The sequence below is a fragment of the Rhinatrema bivittatum genome, chromosome 16 (assembly GCF_901001135.1).
Source record: "Rhinatrema bivittatum chromosome 16, aRhiBiv1.1, whole genome shotgun sequence".
Lineage (NCBI taxonomy): Eukaryota > Metazoa > Chordata > Amphibia > Gymnophiona > Rhinatrematidae > Rhinatrema > Rhinatrema bivittatum.
The window spans coordinates 50,925,938-50,946,275 of record NC_042630.1 but is presented as its reverse complement, the minus strand read 5'-3'; the positions used below and the strand labels follow the sequence as shown (position 1 = coordinate 50,946,275).

The following is a 20,338-nucleotide window of genomic DNA, read 5'->3' as shown; positions in this document are numbered from 1 at the left end:
TTTTATACTGGAAACATTATCGCAGAACGCAATGACGTTTTCGCAGAACGCGATGACGTTTTCGCGGTGTGCGACATAACTTCGCGAATAGCGAAGTGTCTTCGCCATGCGCGAATTGGGTTCGCACATTGCGAAACGCATCGCAACTTGCAAACCGTATCGCGAATTGCGAATTTTTTCCTTGCGAAGTAGAACGAGCCTTCATTACCATAGACATGCCCATTTTACTATCGCATGCGTTATTGCTGCGATGTTTTTCGCTTTTGATAAATCCAGGCCATAGTTTGAAAAGCAAGTCCAACAAAGATCTTTATTTCACCATATTGTCATAAGGACTTCCTCAGGGACTAACTCAGAATCAACAAATCTTCAAATGTAGAATTCCTCAAATGTCAAAAAACTTCACCATAATCCAAGTATTCATAAAAATTCTTTCACCATACATGCTCCTCCAAAAGCTGTAAACATGAGGAGGGAACGTCAATATCTTTAAATATCAAATTCTTCAAATGGCAGATTGTTTCACCTGAATTCTATAACCAAAAATTATAAACACCATTATTTATTATATTTGTTTTAACTAATGCATTGTTTCCTATACTGACAAGACCACACAAATGATCAACCTCACTATAGCTCACCAAATGTTTATCAATTCCTACACCATGCGAGTTCCTCCAAAAAGTATTGATGCAAGGATACCATATTGAGTTACGAATAATTCACAGCATTCACGGCTTTCATATTAATCCAGATCTTCAAAGTATTAATTCAACATCTACAATACATAGAAAGACAAACAGCAAATGAGTATATTATTATGAACAACGAATGTTGTACCGATGCTGTCTTCCAACCGTTCATACTCACATTCACCCAGAACTGACATTCTCCTCGGGATTCATAAACCATAACAAATTAACTACGATTACCATATCTTTTTATATCATGCCCAATGAGATATTTATTGGAGTAATCAAACAATTTCTGATCTAGCTACTTCAAATAAGCAAATAAACAAATGCCCGTCATTACCGCCAGACTCGACACCCATCCTTCTATAATAATCCATCAACATGGAAATAAATCGCAGAAAATCACCATTCACATAAACATGCTCCATTCAACAGGACCATTGAGTCCTCTGGGTGCAGAAGTGGACCAGTTGAAAATAAAATGTTATTCCACTTTACGTAATGCCGCAGATAAATCTCCACCATTCCTAAGACGTAATTTCTTTATAACAAAGAACTTTATGTCCTCCCATGAATGTTTGAACTCAATCCAATGGTCTATCAGCGGAACATGTTACTTTAAAGATTTTACCCGCTGTGATGTTCAATAGAGATGTGGTTCGGTTTTTTCTGCCGGGTCGTTTTTTGACTCGGATACCTCATGGTAAATTTCGGGTTTTCTCATTTCGTGTTTTGAAAAAACGGAACGAGGAAACCGGAAACTGGGCCAAAAAACGAAACGGCAAAGGAAGCTTAAATAAAACCCACCCCAAGCATTTAAAATCCGTTTTCTCATAAATACAAACTACCCCCCTATCCCGATCCCTCCCCAAGACTTACTAAGTACATCCCTGGTGGTCCAGCGCGGTCCCCGGGTTCCATTTGCCGTGCCCGTGCTAATTCAAGCCGTGCTCTGTAAAATGGTGCCGAATAGCCTCTGAACTACCATGTCACAGGGGCTACCGGCGCCATTGGTCAGCCCCTGTCACATGGCCATCGGCGCCATCTTGTGCTCCTGTCATGTGACTGGAGCTGACCAATGGCGTCGAAAGCCTCTGTGACATAGTATGGGCAAAGGCTATCGGTGCCATTTTGATTACTGGCAGCCGACAGTGAAATCACTTTCGGACCCCTGCTGGACCCCCAGGGATTATTGGCAAGCCTTGGGGGGGTCAGGAGGGGGCTTATTTAAATGTTTGGGGTGGTTTGGGGTGGTTTTTAATTTAAAAAAAAAAAAGTGTCCCTCTCCCCATGCAAACCCAAAAAACGAAATTTCCCCGAAATTCAGGGGAAATTATTTTCGGGTTTCGGGGTCTCCGAAACCACAACGAATTAGGAAAGTTTGTTGTGGTTTTTCTAATTCTGGTGATAAACGAACCACATCTCTAATGTTCAATAATACGCGATCTGATAGATCTACCAGTCTGACCAACGTATAGTAATTCACATGGGCAATTTATAACATATATTACTCCACTACTATTGCAAGTGAACAACTCAGGTAATGTATATTCTGGATTAGAATTAGGCTGTTGGAATTCCATACCCTGCAAAACATGCGAGCATACCGAACAAAAACCACAAGGTATCTGTCCCCGGTCCTGATTATACACAATATGAAAGTGTTTTTGACCCTTTAATTTTTTCCATAGAGATTGACATTTTTTAATGGTGAATATTGGTTGTTGTTGAAAAAATCCAGGGGGGGCAATATATACCAACACTTTAGAATGATAATTTTCATGTAAGACACCTTAGACGAATGAGGTATTGCACAAATGAATCTAGATGGGGTATCATTTTTATTCTGTAATAGAAGATTATCTCTGTTTGCATATAATGCCCGCTTGTAAGCTTTTTTTACACATGATCTATTTATTTATTTATTTAGAGATTTTTATATACCACAGTACGTAAGGATATACATCACCGCGGTTTACATTTAACAATAACTTAGCAACAGGCTTTACAATTGACATTATTAATAAGTATTAATTAGAATTAATTACAAATAACAGGATTGACGGAAAAACAGGCTGTACAGACCGTGGACCATCCATTAGAGTTTAACATACAAAAATGAAATTGAAGTAACTAAAAATATTTACGAACCAACGCTAAAACCATAGAGCATATAAAACAATAACAGTGCTGAGAGGGAATACAATTTCTAAATTGAACAGAGGATAATTCTATTATATAAAATCAATTAAAATATCATAATCGGGGATAGAGCGGGCAAATGGGAGGGGAAGAATATTGGGAGGAATAGTGGGAAGGAGGGACAAGGAGCAGGGGATATAAGGGGGTTGCAAATTGAATGGTATTTCAGTTTAATTGGGTATCATTGTGTGAAAGCTAGTTCAAATAACCACATTTTGAGGCCTTGTTTGAATTTCTTATGGCAGGGTTCCAGGCGCAGGTCAGTGGGCATCTTGTTCCATAGGTTGATTCCCGCTATGGAGAAAGTGCGGTTTCTTGTGGTCACGTGTTTGATATGTTTAATAGGCGCAGCTGCAAATTTAGCTTGATGGATATTTCTTATTGGTCTCTTAGAGGTACGGAAAGCAAACTGCTCTGAGAACCATTGCATCGCTTGGTTATAGACCGACTTATGAATCAGGGAGAGAACTTTAAAGGTAATTCTGGATGCTACAGGCAGCCAATGCAAGAACATAAGAGCTGGTGTAATGTGATCATGGTGGCGGGTATTGGTGATTAGTCGAGCTGCTGCATTCTGTAACATCTGTAAAGGTTGAATTGAGTTTTTAGGGAGACCTAAGAGTAATGCGTTGCAGTAGTCAATTTTTGGAAGTATGGTAGCTTGCAATACCATCCGGAAATCTTGGGATGAAGCAAAGGTTTAATTCTTTTTAGCGTGTGAAGTTTGAAAAAAACATTTTTTATAGTGGCCGAGATGAATTTCTTTAATGTAAAATGGTTGTCAATTATGACGCCAAGACTGCGGACTTGCTGTAGTTGGGTAAGAAGTGAAGTTGAAAGATGGGATGTGTTGGAGGAGATGTTATTGTGTGGCGTGATGAGGATGAGTTCCATTTTGGAAGTGTTTATAGCTAGGAAGTTTTCTGTGAGAAGCTTTTTTATTTCAGCCAGGGCTGATTCCCAGGTTTTCAGAGCATTAGAGATGGAATCATTAATAGGGATGAGAATCTCTACGTCATCAGCATATATGAAGTGACGGAGATTCAGTTTTGCTAGGAGTCGACAGAGAGGAGCTAAGTAAATGTTAAACAGGGTTGATGATAGCGAAGAGCCTTGTGGTACACCTTGTAGCAGATTTCTTGGTTTAGATATTTGGGATCCCAACTTGACACTGTATATCCTGTCTTTCAGGAAAGATTGGATCCAGTATAATGCAGTGCCAGTGATGCCGATTTGAGAGAGGAGGGCTAGAAGGATATTATGATTGACTGTGTCAAATGCCGAAGAAATATCAAGAAGGGCAAGAATGTATGAATGACCAGAATCTAGTGTTTTTAGAATAGAGTCTGATAGGGATACTAGCAGCGTTTCAGTACTATGGTTCTTACGGAAACCATATTGTGACAGGAATAGTAATCGGTTATCGTCTAGATAGTCAGTGAGTTGTTTGTTGATTACTTTTTCTATGATTTTTGACAAGAATGGGAGGTTCGAGACAGGACGATAATTGGCCGGTTCAGATGGATCCAGGTCTGGTTTTTTGAGAGTCGGCTTTATAATTGCATGCTTGAGTTGCATAGGAAAAACACCAGTCGATATAGATTTGTTGATGATGTTGGAGATGGGAGGTGCAATCCTAGTCGGGATGGAGAGGAGTGTTTTTGTAGGCATGATATCCATAGGGTGCAATGCAGGTTTTATCTTTTTTAGAATTCCTTCAATTTCTGAAGCAGTCGTGTTTTCAAAATTAGTGAGTGAGAGTGAGGTGATCATGGTGCTTGTGGGTGGATGGGATACCGGTGGAGAATGTGAGGTAAAGCGCGCCATAATATTAGAAACCTTGTCATAAAAATACGTAGCTAGCTTCTCACATTTGTTTTTATCATCATTTTCTGGTTTGCTGTTTGTTGGTGGGGTAATAATGTTAGCAATATATTGGAATAAAGCACGCGGGTTGAACTGGTACTGATGAATTTTTGCTGTGTAGTAGTTTTTCTTGGCTTCATCTGTTGTTTTATGATACTTATGGAGTAGGGATTTGAATTTCCCCATTCATATTGCATCCCTATGTATCTGTTTGCACCCTCCCCCTGCCCCCTACTTTGTCTCTACTACCCCCCCCACCCCTCCCCTTGTTATTTAGTTAATTGTTCTGTTACTGCGTTTACGTTATACACCGTTCTCTGTAAAGGCTATGCCTATATATCTTGTGTTGTAAGTTACTTGTAAACCAGCACGATGTGCAAACGGTTGCCGGTATATAAAATTAAATAAATAAAATGTGTTTGATCTTGATTTCTACGCCATCTCTTTTCCAGTTTACGGAGTTCGCGTTTCATAATTTTAAGATCCGTGTTGTACCATGGTTTTTTATCTTTTTTATCAGTGCTGATTTCTTTCGTTAGTAGTGGACAGAGTCGATTAGATATGCTGCTGGTGAGTTGATGCCAAGAGGTACAAGCAGTATTGGCATCAGAGAGGTCTAATTTATGGAGATCTTCTGTTATAGCTTCGATAATATCGTCTATTTGGCATTTTTTTCTGAATTCAATGGTTCTTTTCTTTAAGTGTGTTGCTTGGGGGTTGCAGTTAATGGAGCAGTGCGTGTCTACTCGGTAGTGGTCTGACCATGGTATAGGTGTGCATTAGGGGTGGTCAGGTTGTATGAGAGAGTTCGTAAAAATAACATCCAGTGTATGGCCAGCCTTGTGTGTTGGGCCTGAGACAATTTGTTTAAAGCCGATTGCGTTAAGGGTCACGAGAGTGGCATCACATGCAGGTGTGAGGGGGGACCGGTCAAAATGGAGGTTAAGGTCTCCAAGTATGATGGCTGGCATATTGATGTCAATGTGCTTTGTAATGTATTCCGTAAGTGTTGATGGATTCTTTTCCAGTATGCCAGGGGGAGCATAAATTAAACAAATTTGCAGGCATTTGGATTTAAAGAGACCAATTTCAATCTTATGAGGGGGGGAGGTGTGTTGTAGGGAGAGGTTGAACTTCTTTTTAGCTGCCAGGAGAAGTCCCACTCCTTTCTTTTCAGGTCTCGGAATGGAGAACAAATCATATACATCTGATGGAAGTTGATTTATTACGGCGACATCAGTGCTTTTGATCCAGGTCTCCGTGATTGCGCATATGTCAGGTGACTCATCGTTGAGTATGTCGTCTAGGAGATTAATCTTTTTTAGAAGCGATTGTGTGTTCAGTAGCAGGATAGAGAACGTCATTAAACCTATAATTTGAGTGAATGGTGACATCATTATAGGAATGAGGGTTTTGTAATATGAATTGATATTCCTTGTTATCCTTATATTGGAGGTGAAGTTTGAGTATTTAAGAACTGGAATGTGGGAGTTTATCATGATAAAAGTGTTGGTCCAAATGAAATACAAATACTGTAGAGTGGGAAGTTATATATATATAGTATATCCTCTAGCTAAGAATCTATTACCTAGCTTCTGAGCTCAGATCTTGAAGTCAGCAGTGGAACTACACAACCATCTGTAACAAAGAAACTTCCCCGCAGGAATATTTTCCTTCAACAATCTAGGTTGAAAGCTGTTGTAATGTAGTAGGGTATTCCTATTGGTTGCCTTTCTATAGACAGTAACTAATCTCTCCTGATGGACACATACCCGGATATCTAAAAATGCGACTGACTGAGTATCCCTGAATACGGTAAATTTCAAATTCACATCACTCATATTCAACATCTCCAAAAAACAGCCCAGTTCAGTTTCTGGACCTTGCCATATGAAAAACAGGTCATCAATGTATCTCTTCCAACTAACAATATTTTGAAACCATCTGGAGGAATATACAAAATGTTGTTCAAAATGAGTACATATAAATATGCGACACTCGGCGCCATTGGGGACCCCACTGGGATGCCTTTAATCTGTAAGTAAAACTGTGCCCTGTAGCTGAAAAAATTACATGTTAATGTGATCTCTGCAATAGTTAATAAAAATTCCACCCTTCTATCCGACAGCTCAATCTTCCTAAATTCCACCTCAATAATCTTTAATGCCTCCATCTGGGACATGCTGGTATACAGTGAGGTAATATCAGCTGTTACTAATATCCAGTTTTGTTGGACTCTAGGTAACTCAGACAACTGATTAATAAAGTCTGTAGACTCCTTTACGATTGACTCAATCCTAGACAAATTAGGTTGCAAATAATGATCAATCATTTTTGCCTGAGGTTCTAATACAGTTCCTATACCAGCTACAATCGGTCTACCTGGGGGTTTTTTGCAAAGATTTATGTACCTTTGGCAATATATAAAAATATGTCGTAGTAGGATACAGAACTGTTAAAACATGATATTCCTTCTCGGAGATTAATGTTTAACAGCTCTATCCAAAATCTCATTAATCCTCTGATGTAATACCTCAGTCAAATCATTATCTAGCCTTTTGTAAAAGTGGCAATCACTTAACTGTCTCAAGACTTCCTCATTATAATCATTTTTATCAAAATATGATGTGAATTAATTAATTGAGAAGGATTTGTTTCATGGGTGACTTGTTAATGAATTTAGTGAATTAACAAAAATAATTTTTTGTATAGAAATTATATGAATAACAACAAGTCTGAAATGTGTACTCACTTGGTTTTATGTGAGATGAGTGCTGAATGTATGGGGTGTGTATGAGTTAGATATTAATTGTGTAGATAGTTGTAATACATGTGATTGTCCAAATAAAAATTTGAAATTATAAATTATAAAGCAACAAGTTCTTTTTTTTATATACAATCTTTTATTAGGGTAACTGCATAATAGATTGTACATTATCCACATATAACAACATTGAGACCAATAATTGTTTTGGGAGTCTCAGTTTAGTGGTCCTTGGGCCGACCTGCAGGAGACTGGGAAAAGATGGTCACTGTCTCTAGTATATGGCAGGCCAGGAGGCAGATTTTCAGGCTGGACGTAGAGGTGCTCTTCAGCCTGGAAGCTGGTACTCCCCCGGGAGGAGCCCGTAGGAGCCCAACTGCTGGGACTTAGGTGGCTTCACCCTTGGAAGCCGAAGCCCCCCTGGGAGGAGCCCGTAGGGGCCCGGCCACTGGGACTTAGGCGGTAGTGGATCAGGACTGGGAACTGGAACCAGACTAAGACAGTAGGTCAGTACTGTAACAGGGCTCGGGTTCTGGAACTAGGCAGGAACTGTAGCAAGACTCGGGTACTGGAACCAGACAGGAACTGTAGCAAGGCTCGGGTACTGGAACAAGGCAGGAACTGTAGCAGGCAAGCAGGAACCAAGCAGGTACTGTAGCAGGCAAGCAGGAGCAGAGCGACTAGCGAGGCAGGTCCTCTCCGGGGCACAGCGCAACAGGAATCTGGTAGGTAAGCCCGTTGCAAGGCAAAGACTGGGTGGCCGTGGCCGGCTTATCAAGGCCGCGGCGTCTGACATCAGGAATTGGGTGGAGTTACCACTGGCGGGAAATGGCCTACAAGTAAAATCATCTCTGAGCAAAAGAGCGCTATCCTTAGCAGGCCCCCACCAGTGGAACATGCTCCCCCCAAATCTAAGACTTGAACCCAACCATCAAGAGTTCAAAAAAAGGCTAAAGACTCTTCTTTTCCAACAAGCCTTCCCAGACTCACAATCCTACCAAGACGGAAAGTCTTCCAAATAAGAAGTATCCCCTAATTATGGTCACCATACCAAGTCCTACCTTCAGGTCTCTGCAAATAAGAAGTATCCTCTTCCAAATAAGAAGTATCCCCTAATTATGGTCACCATACCAAGTCCTACCTTCAGGTCTCTGCAACTGGACAACAATCTTTGAGTTCTAAAAATTAATCTTATTTATATTTTCCTCTGCAACTGGACTACAATTTCTAAGTTCAAAATTCATTTTATCTTATTATTTATATTTGGCATGGTTAATATGTCACTATATCCAAGTTAAATATTTAAATTATACAGTTTATATTACATAATTTTATTAATTACAAGTAAAACTATTCTATATTATTGATTATCATTATGTTAAATTGTCATCCAGTTATAATGTTCCATATGTACCACTGTTCTATGTAAAGCCCCCTTATCTCTGTTGGGCAGTTTATCGTTATATGTAAACCGGAGTGATTTATAGTCTCTATAAGAACCTCGGTATATAAAAATTAAAAATAAATAAATAAATAAATAATAAATAAAATAGAAAAGTGCCCAAGTGGCACGCGCGCGCGCCTAGAGACAGGGCATCCATGGAAGGCTTCCCGGAGGAGCAGCCCTCGCAGGGATGCCGCCGAACAGGCCAGGAACTAGACCAATGAAAGCGGGAACAGGTCCAGGTACACGGAGGTAAGGGTCTGGTCGCGGCACTCGCGGCCAGAACCGCAACAATAATAGCAGAAATACCACTATACAGCACAAGGGATACCATTGTTCCCCAAACAAATATACATTTGTACCGATATATTTGATTTTTAAAACATATTTAAACTGTACAATGAAAAGGCTTACTGAGCTATATTAAAATGTTGATGAATCTAAATGGGGTATATGACTCGTTATGACTTTTGATAGTACATTACTAACGCATATATGTTTATATATACTTTGATACAAGTTCTTCTTTTGTGTGTGACCATCTTTACTGCAAGCATGATGGGCAATGTTTGCAGCTGCCAGGGGCTGTACCATCTTTGCTATACGTAGGATGTGTTCTTCCTCGTGTATGCCAGGTCCTGCACTATTTTTGCCATGAGCAAACCATGGCCTGCTCCATCTTCACCTTGCGTGGGATGGGCTGTGCACATGGCACATCAGGGCCTGCTCCATCTTCACTGATGTTCATTCATGGACCCTTATGTTGAGGTGGGATTGGTGCAACCTTCAGGGCTCCTCCCTGCAGGTTCTCACCTTCAACAGGCAGATGCAGACAAAACAGAATCCCAGATGGAGCTTCGGCTATGCCAGTGCTTGTTCCCCTCAAGTTGAGCCTTTGGGTGCCGGGATGGCAGATTTTAGGTGGGGTCTCTGCTATAAGTAGGAGAGGAGGACCTTGGATATCAGGATAGTAGGCAGATTGTGAGCAGGCATGTTAAACAAGCAGAGGTCAGTGGAAGCAGTGGTCAAGCATTGTCTGAGGTCAATTCAAAGTCAATCCAGGTATCAGTCCAAAGGGACAGATAGGCAGGGAGGTCAGGCTAGGAGAAGCAAAGAAGGCAAGGAACACTGAAGACAAGAAACTGGGCTGAAGACAAGACATTAAAGACAGGTTGGGTTGACGAGAAGACAATGAAGGCAAGCTGAGCTGAAGAGAAGACATTGAAGATGGGCTCAACTGTAGCAACATGCTCTAAACAAGGTAGTAGGACCTGTTGCTGAGGTGTATTGTAGCTGGAAAACTGCCCTTTTATAGGGCAACCTCTGTGATGTCATCTCTAGGAGTTGCAGGGCCTTTCCCATCACAGTCCTTTTAAATGTGGCAGTGTGTATGTACCTATTGGGAGGTACAGCATATTAGAATCAGCAACCCCCTGCTGGTAAAGGCCCAATGGCTCCTTGGGGCATCCTACTATGCATAGGGGCACTGGTGCTTCATGGCCTCAGTAGCAGAGTTGGGGAAGGATGTAAGGGCAGCAATTCATGGGATTAGCCCACAGACCACCAAATGCAACAGCATTAAGTATGATTGCCTCTGCTCATGGCTGCTGGGGTCTGCACCATCTTCTCTATGAGTGGGATAGGCTCTACCGTGGCCTAGACCATCTTCACTGTGAGCTGGATGCGCTTTACTCATGGCATGCTGAAGCTTGCTCCAAATTCTGGGCAGGAAATAGAAATTCTGCACAGGAGGGGAACTCTATGCAAATTCTGTGCTCCACAGTAGTGCAGAATTCTCCCGAGTACATGTAAACCTGAATGACTCCTCAAAAAGCCTAACTTTCAGATCTATCCATGGAAGAACATTTATGCATGTAAGTGAGCATAAGAAATTTATGCTACTATTTTATAAGTGCTGTGAGGGGATTTGTAAATTTTTAAAGTGCTATAATTTCTACCCTGAAAGTATATGCATAAGTTTCAGCACATGCAAATAATTTCAATGCAAGACATTGCAAACATTTTCTATTGTTTTTAGAACCATATGTTCATATATTGTAGGTGCCTCTAAAACCATGATTTTGTGGATACACATAATTTATAAACTATGCATGCATGCCATTTTGAAAATAATTGTGCATGTACTTTTAATCACCAATTTTCTGATTCCTCAAACAGTACACCTAGTCCATTTCCAGTTCAACCAGACCCTCTAGAAATTAATCCAGTTCATCCAGTCTTCCTCCGTAAAACTGCAGCCTATAGAAAAGTCATACTTCACCTGCATCAGTCAATGAAAAATATAAAAGCAGAGGCTATATCTCAATCTCATGATTAGGATATGGCCATACCGGCCTATAACTTGTTAGGGAAGGACAGAGAGGACAGAAAAGATGGAGGAGTAACTATGTCAAAAACATTATCCAAGCAACTGAACTTCAAGGAATGGTGGGTAGAGAAGAAGCATTATAGGCCATCCTAACAAAGATGATGGTGCATCCATTTTTACAGGAATGGTTTACCGGTCTCTGGCTCAAATGGAAAAACTAGACATATATATGGTAGAAGACATCCAAAAGGTGGAAATGAAGGGAAATGTGTTCATTGTTGGAGAAAGTGGATGTCCTGCAAGGGGCTCTTTTCAAACAAATGGTAATGGAGCCCACGAGAGAGGGAGTTATACTCCACCTAGTGCTCATTAATGGGGATAATGTCTCTAATGTCCAGGTAGGTGCCCACCTCAACACCAGTGATCATCAAATGGTATGGTTTGATATTTCAAATAGGATACAGAGAAGTCACACAAAGACCAGGGTTTTGAATTTCAAAAATACGGACTTTGTCAAAATCTGGATGTACATGGAGGTAGAACTAGAAGACTGTGAGAAATTGAGAGAGGTGGAACAACAGTGGGACAGACTAAAAGAAGCAATTAGAAAGGCAACAAATCTATATGTTAGATAAACAAACAAAAGCAAGAGAAACAAGAAACCAATCTGGTTCTCAAAGGGGGTGGCTGATGAAATAAAAAGCAAAAAGAACAGCGTTCAAGAAATATAAAGATCCTGAAAAGAGGAACACAAAGAATATCTGGTAAAAATGAAGGAGATGAAGAAAGAAATAAAGCAAAATATCAGGTCGAAAAAAGGATTGCCAAAGAGATTAAGCAATGTGACAAAACATTTTTCAGATATATCAGAGAAAGGAGAAAGGTCCAAAGAGGTATACTGAAATTTAAAGGTGATCAATGGGTGGAAAGAGAAGAAGAAATGGCCAAAGAATTTAATAAAAACTTCAGCTCGGTGTTCACTAAAGAAGACCCTGTAGAAGGACCATTGCTAGTAAACAGGACAGTGGATGGGGGTGGAGTAGACGAAAATCCATTTACAGAAGAGAATGTATGGAAAGAACTAGGAAAAATGAAAGTGGACAAGGCCATGGAGCCAGAAGAGGTATATTCCAGGATACTGAGGGACTTAAGAGATGTGCTGGCGGGTCCGCTGAAGGACCTGTTCAATAGATCCCTGGAAATGAGAGTGGTACTAAATGATTGGAGAAGAACGGTGGTGGTCCCGCATCACAAGAGTGGGAACAGAGAGGAGGCTGGAAACTACAGGCCATTTAGCCCCACCTTGGTGATGAAAACATTTATGGAGAATCTGCTGAAGGAAAGTATAGTGAAATATTTACGGTGAGTTGCTCGACATGAGTCAGCATGGATTTACCAGGGTAAGGTCCTATGAGACAAATCTGATTGATATTTTTGGTTGGTTGACTAGAGAATTGGATCAGGGAAAAGCACTCAATGTCATTTACTTGGATTTTAGTAAAACTTTAGATACGGTCCCACATAGGAGACACATGAACAAAATGAGAAGCTTGGGAGTTGATGCCTAGGTAGTAGCATGGATTACAAACTGACTGACAGGAGACAGCATATAATGGTAAATGGAACCTACTCTGAAGAAAGAATGTTGTTAAATGAAGTGCCACGGGGATCGGTTTTGGGACTGAATCTGTTCAATATCTCTGTGACCAACCTGGCAGAAAGGATAGAAGGAAAAGTTTGTCTATTTGTGGATGATACTAAGATCTACAACAGATAGACAGGTCTGAAGGAGTAGGGAGAATGAAAGTGATTTAAGAAAACTTGAAGAGTGGTCAAAGGCTTGGCAGCTGAGATTCAATGCCAAGAAGAGCCGAGTATTGTACATGGGGTGCAGCAATCCAAAAGAGATTTATGTGATGGGCAGTGAAAGACGAATGTGCATGGACTGAGAAAAGGACCTCAGTATGATAGTGACTGATGATCTGAAAATAGTGAAGTATTGTGATAAGATGTTAGCTAAAACCAGAAGGATGCTGGGCTCCAAAGAGAAAGGAATAACCAGTAAGACAAAAGAGGTGATAATGCCCTTGTACAATTCCTTGGTGAGGCCTCATCTGGAGTATTGCATTCATTACTGGTGTCCATATCTCAAAAAGGATAAAGTCTGGACAGAGTTGGTCCAAAGAAGAGCAACTAAAATAGTGAGGGGTCAGCATTGGAAGACTTATGAGGAGAGGCTGAAGGATCTGAACATGTACACCCTGGAATAAAGGAGTTGCGGGGGGATATGATGCAGACCTTCAGATATCTGAAAGGTTTTAATGATATACAAACATCAAACCTTTTCAGTTGGAAATAAATCAATAGACCAAGGGGTCATGAAATGAAACTCCAGGTAGAATGACTCAGAACGAATATCAGGAAATATTTCTTCATGGAGAGGGTGGTGAATGCCTGGAATACCCTTCTGGAAGAGGTGGTGAAGATGAAAACAGTTATGGAATTCAAAGGGGGCACTGTGGATCCTTAAAGGTTAGAAATAAAGAAGTGTATGGGGGTAACTGGGGTAACTTGGGGTAACTTGCTGGTGTGGCAGTTGCTACCCTTAACAAATAAGCCTTTACACTCCTAATGCATAAGAACATAAGAACATAAGAACATAGGAAAATGCCATACTGGGTCAGACCAAGGGTCCATCAAGCCCAGCATCCTGTTTCCAACAGTGGCCAATCCAGGCCATAAGAACCTGGCAAGTACCCAAAAACTAAGTCTATTCCATGTTGCCATTGCTAATGGCAGTGGCTATTCTCTAAGGGGCGGATTTTAAATGCCCTGCGTGCGTAAATCTGGCAGGATTTACGCGCGCAGGGCCCTCGTGCGCCGGCGCACCTATTTTGCATAGGCCGCAGGCACGCGCAGAGCCCCGGGACGCGCGTAAGTCCCGGGGCTTTGTAAAAGGGGCGTGTTGGGGGCGTGACCTAGATGATGCGGTGTTTCGGGGGCGTGACGCGGCATTGCGGGGGCGGGCCCGGGGGGATGGCGTCAGCCCGGGGGCGTGGTTGAGGCCTCCGACCAGCCCCCGGGTCGGGTGATGGCGCTTCAGCAGCCCACTGGCGCGCGCAGATTTACATCTGCTTTTAGCAGGCGTAAATCGTGCAACAGAGGTAAGAGGGAGGGGATTTGGTTAGGGCCGGGGGGGTGGGTTAGGTAGGGGAAGGGAGAGGAAAGTGGGAGGATGGCGAAGGAAAAATCCCTCCGAGGCTGCTCCGAAATCGGAGCGGCCACGGAGGGAACAGGCAGCGCGCACTGGGCTCGGCACGCGCAGGTTGCACAAATGTGCACCCCCTTGCGCGCGCCGACCCCGGATTGTATAAGATACGCGCGGCTACGCACGTATCTTATAAAATCCAGCGTACTTTTGTTCGCGCCTAGTGCGCGAACAAAAGTACGTGATCGTGCACTTTTTTAAAATCTACCCCTAAGTGAACTTAATAGCAGGTAATGGACTACTCCTCCAAGAACTTATCCAATCCTTTTTTAAACACAGCTATACTAACTGCACTAACCACATCCTCTGGCAACAAATTCCAGAGTTTAATTGTGCGTTGAGTAAAAAAGAACTTTCTCCGATTAGTCTTAAATGTGCCCCATGCTAACTTCATGGAGTGCCCCCTAGTCTTTCTACTATCCGAAAGAGTAAATAACCAATTCACATCTACCCATTCTAGACCTCTCATGATTTTAAACACCTCTATCATATCCCTCCTCAGCCGTCTCTTCTCCAAGCTGAAAAGTCCTAACCTCTTTAGTCTTTCCTCATAGGGGAGCTGTTCCATTCTCCTTCAACAGCAGTGAGAAAAGATTAATTGGATTCATACAGCAATCAAAGGAGCCCTGACTTTAACAGCTGGGGTAACTAGCTGATGTGGTGCTTACTACCATTAATCACTAAGCCTAATACTTTTGATACAACTCCAATATTGCCCTCTGCTTTCATGGCAACTGTTAAGGAATATTGGACTTAAACAGTATCCAAAGACAAAGACTTTTAGAGTCTGGTAAACTGATATGCATGGGGGTAACCTGCAAAGAGCAGCAGATACAGACCCTTTCTGCCGTCATTTCTAAGTTTCTGTGTTTCTATGATAATTTTGGTAATGTATCTGCATTTATTTTTTACAAAAAAGGTAAAATAGACTGAAAAGGTCACTGAGCAAGTAGAGGAACAACGTCATTGAATCACTAAAGGATGAAAGCATGTTTCTGATGTCATAAAAAACAAAAAGTCATAAAGCTGTAGTCATAATGAAGGGACAGGGCTAATTATTTATAAATATGTAGCATGGGATTTAATATTGCCTCCCACTGCGAGCCCTCCCACCGCGAGCGGGACGTTCACCAGCTGAGGCCTAGCAGCATCATCAGGGCGTGCCGCTTACCTCACTCGACGCGACCAATTCCAGAATTTAAAAGACCCGGAGCGCTCCCAGGCGCCATGTGCCGAAGGAGCGCGACAAAGGGGCCCGCCCCTTTGTGCACCCCTTCGTGCAGACCCGAAGAATAGAGCAGAACCCACATTCCAGGACCATTAAACCTATCTGACTCTCTTCTGTAACTATTTCATTGGAAGCCCACAACCGGACATTGAACGACGCGCAGACGTCCAACCACCACAAACATTAGATAATCTCACAGTGAGTAAAACGGCACCTAATACCTCTTCAGCAACTCACATACACAACAGACAGCCACCCCAGGACTCACAACCCTGCACGCAGTTTGGTGCATTCACCCAGGATTCACCCAGCATTCACCCAGCTTTATCAGCCTTCATCCTCACAGCATTCACCCAGCGTTATCAGCCATCACCCTCACAGCATTCACCCAGCGTTATCAGCTTTCATCCTCACAGCATTCACACTGTGTGTGCAGCTTTCATCCTCACAGCATTCACACTGTGTTCAGCTTTCATCCTCACAGCACTCACACTGTGTGTTCAGCTTTCATCTTCACAGCATTCACCCAGTCTGATCCAGCGTTAGTCAGCCATTCCAGCATCCACCTAACCTCCCTACACAATCATCTACGCGTCCCTAATACAACAGTTCAGAATGACACTGAGATTTCCTATCCCAATTCTTCAACACAACCTCCTCACCACAGAAAAACCACTATGCTACAAAGATCTTGCAACTACACAGCCCTTATCCCTATTGTGATCTCTCCTCTTACCCAATTACTAGGTCTAACACTATTTTCCCTTACGCTATTCTCTCACCAAAAAATCCCTGATTCTCAATGACTATCTCTTAGACTCCAACCCAGACATCTGTGCCATAACAGAAACGTGGCTCAAACCAACAGACATTGCAATAATAAATCAACTCCCCACCGACCTCTACGACTTCTTCTCCCTCCCTCGTCTCAAAAAAAGAGGAGGGGGCATTCTGTTGGCAGCCAAAAAAGATTTGAAATTTTCCCAACTTTCAGTCAAATCAGTTTCTAAACTTGAAGTAGGACTTTTCAAAACAGCCAAACTACAAGTCCTACTCGTCTACGCCCCTCCGGGCCTTCTGGATTCAGATGCCTCCCCCTTTGTAGAAATAATTACAACACACTTGAATTTGGAATCCCCGGCTATAATTTTAGGAGATTTCAATTTACATGTGGACAACCCTACACTTACCACCAATTGCGAGGCTCTACTCACTAGAGATGTGAATCGTGTCCTCGATCGTCTTAACGATCGATTTTGGCTGGGAGGGGGAGGGAATCGTATTGTTGCCGTTTGTGTGTGTAAAGTATCGTCATAATCGTTAAAATCGTGAGCCGGCACACTAAAACCCCCTAAAAACCCACCCCCGACCCTTTAAATTAAATCCCCCCCCCCCAAATGCCTTAAATTACCTGGTGGTCCAGCGGCACACTAAAACCCCCTAAAACCCACCCCGACCCTTTAAATTAAATCCCCCCACCCTCCCGAACCCCCCCCCCCCAAATGCATTAAATTACCTGGGAGTCCTCCGTAGCGGCGGTCCGTGGCTAAATCGGGGGAAGGGGGAGAGCACGAAAACCGGCACACTAGATCGTGAGGTCTTCAGCCGGCGCCATTTTTCAAAATGGCCGCCGCAAAATGTCAGCGGCCATAGACGAAAACGATTCGATGCAAGAGGTCATTCCGGACCCCCGCTGGACTTTTGGCAAGTCTTGTGGGGGTCAGGAGGCCCCCCCAAGCTGGCCAAAAGTTACTGGGGGTCCAGCGGGGGTCAAGGAGCGATTTCCTGCCGCGAATCGTTTTCCGTACGGAAAATGGCGCCGGCAGGAGATCGACTGCAGGAGGTCGTTCAGCGAGGTCCGGAACCCTCGCGAGATTTCTGGACCTCGCTGAACGACCTCCTGCAGTCGATCTCCTGCCAGCGCCATTTTCCGTACGGAAAACGATTCGCGGCAGGAAATCGCTCCTTGACCCCCGCTGGACCCCCAGGAACTTTTGGCCAGCTTGGGGAGGCCTCCTGACCCCCACAAGACTTGCCAAAAGTCCAGCGGGGGTCCGGAACGACCTCTTGCGTCGAATCGTTTTCGTCTATGGCCGCCGCCATTTTGCGGCGGCCATTTTGAAAAATGGCGCCGGCTGAAGACCTCACGATCTAGTGTGCCGGTTTTCGTGCTCTCCCCCTTCCCCCGATTTAGCCACGGACCGCCGCTACGGAGGACTCCCAGGTAATTTAATGCATTTGGGGGGGGGTTCGGGAGGGTGGGGGATTTAATTTAAAGGGTCGGGGGTGGGTTTTAGGGGGTTTTAGTGTGCCGGTTTTCCTGCCCTCCCCCTTCCCCCGATTTACGATTTTTTGACGATAAATCGGGGGAATTGGTATTGTATCGTGGCCCTAACGATTTTTGATTATTTAAAATATATCGGACGATATTTTAAATCGTCAAAAAATGATTCACATCCCTACTACTCACTGCCCTCTCAGCTATGGGATTAAGCAGATCGTCAACAAGCCCACCCATAAAGCCGGCCACACCCTGGACCTCATCCTCGTAAATGCAAGGATCAAATACACTTCCCCTCCTTCTTGCACTCCGGTCCCGTGGTCAGATCATTCACTAATCGTCCGACGACCTCAATAGCCTGCTCACTTCTGAGCTCCCTCACCTTAACCTCTCTGACCCAAACTCAGCCATCCTATCCTGGAACAACATCACCGAGGCAGTAGCAAATAAACTATGTCCTCTTTCAGCAAAAAAACTAAACACAAACCCAACAAAAAGACAACCATGGTTCTCAAACAACCTCCATAAACTTAAACAGAGCCTAAGACACAAAGAAAGCAAATGGCATAAGGCCCCATGCCCCAGCACCTTAGCCGCCTACAAACTAGCTCTACATCACTACAAGAACTCCACCCTAAAATCAAAAAGGGATTACTATGCGAGCAAGATACATGACCTTGTATTTGATGCAAAAGCTCTTTTCGCTTACGTATCCAGCCTGACTCACATCAACACTCCAGATATTCCCATAGACCTAGCTCAATCCAAAGCTGAGTAATTAGCTATTTTCTTCCAAGACAAAATATCTAACCTGCTAAAGAGACTGACCCCCAGTAACAATCCTCAAACTAATTCTCTACAGATACTAAACAAAGGAACCTCCTTTGAATCATTTGAACCCATCACAGCCTCTGAGATCCTTCTGTTACTTAAGAAAATGAAACCTTCCTCCCACCCCTTCGACCAAATACCTACAAAGCTCCTCCTTCTAATACCGGAAACAATCTACAGAACTCTGGCAGATATCATAAACTGCTCATTATCCCAGGGACTATTTCCAGAAAAACTAGCTTCTCTAAAACCACTCTTAAAGAAACCTAATCTAGACCCTAAGTACCCCAACAACTTTCGCCCGATTTCAAATCTTCCATTTATTGCCAAGATAATGGAAAAGCTGGTCAACACTCAACTCTCCAATTACATTGAAGACCACAAAATACTTTACCCCTCACAATATGGATTCCATAAAGCATTAAGCACGGAAACTCTACTCATATCCCTGACAGACCATATCATCATGGGGCTAGACAAAGGCCAATCCTTTCTACTTATTCTCTTAGACCTTTCGGCCGCGTTTGATACCGTCAACCACTCCACCCTCCTCAATCAACTGTCAAACATAGGAATTTCAGGAACTGCTCTATCATGGTTCAATTCATTCCTCGGCAACAGAGGCTATAAGGTCAAGATCCATAACAAGGAATCTTCCCGCCATTCTTCATCTTTAGGAGTTTCTCAGGGTTCCTCCCTCTCCCCTACACTCTTTAATATTTACCTTCTTCCGCTTTGTCAACTGCTAACCCAATTGAAACTAACTCACTTCCTATACGCAGAAGATGTGCAGATCTTGATCCCTATTAAAGAAACCATCACCAAAACTCTTGAATTCTGGGAACTCTGCCTTAAAGAAATCAATCTGCTCCTCACGAGTTTAAACCTGATATTAAATATGGCTAAGACGGAACTTCTTATTATCTCACCAGAAAATAGCAACCCATCTCCGTGTCGTCCAACCAACCCACCTACCACCCAAACAAGGGACTTAGGAATAATTATCGACAACCATCTTAACTTAAAATCCTTCATCAAACAAACTACTAAAGACGGATTCTATAAACTTCAGGTACTTAAAAGAATCAAACCGCTCCTTCACGTGCGAGACTTCAGAACGGTCCTTCAAGCAGTTATCTTTTCTAAGATAGACTATTGCAATTCTATCTTACTAGGTCTCCCTTCCGCTTCCATTAAACCCCTTCAGATGCTCCAGAACTCAGCTGCGAGAATTCTGACTAACACCAGGAGAAGAGATCACATTTCCCCCACTCTCAAGAATCTGCACTGGTTGCCTATACACTTTAGAATCATCCACAAATCCATCACTATCATCCACAAGGCTATCCATCACCAAGCAATGCTCGATTTACAAATACCGCTCAGACAACACACATCCACCAGACCCATCCGAGAAGCCTACAGAGGAT

General features: G+C 42.8%; 1 protein-coding gene across 1 annotated transcript in view; it reads left to right on the top strand.

Annotated features, from left to right (window-relative positions):
- Positions 1–20,338, top strand: part of LOC115077656 (vomeronasal type-2 receptor 26-like) — a 150,506-nt gene that overhangs the window by 88,000 nt on the left and 42,168 nt on the right. The window lies entirely within an intron of this gene.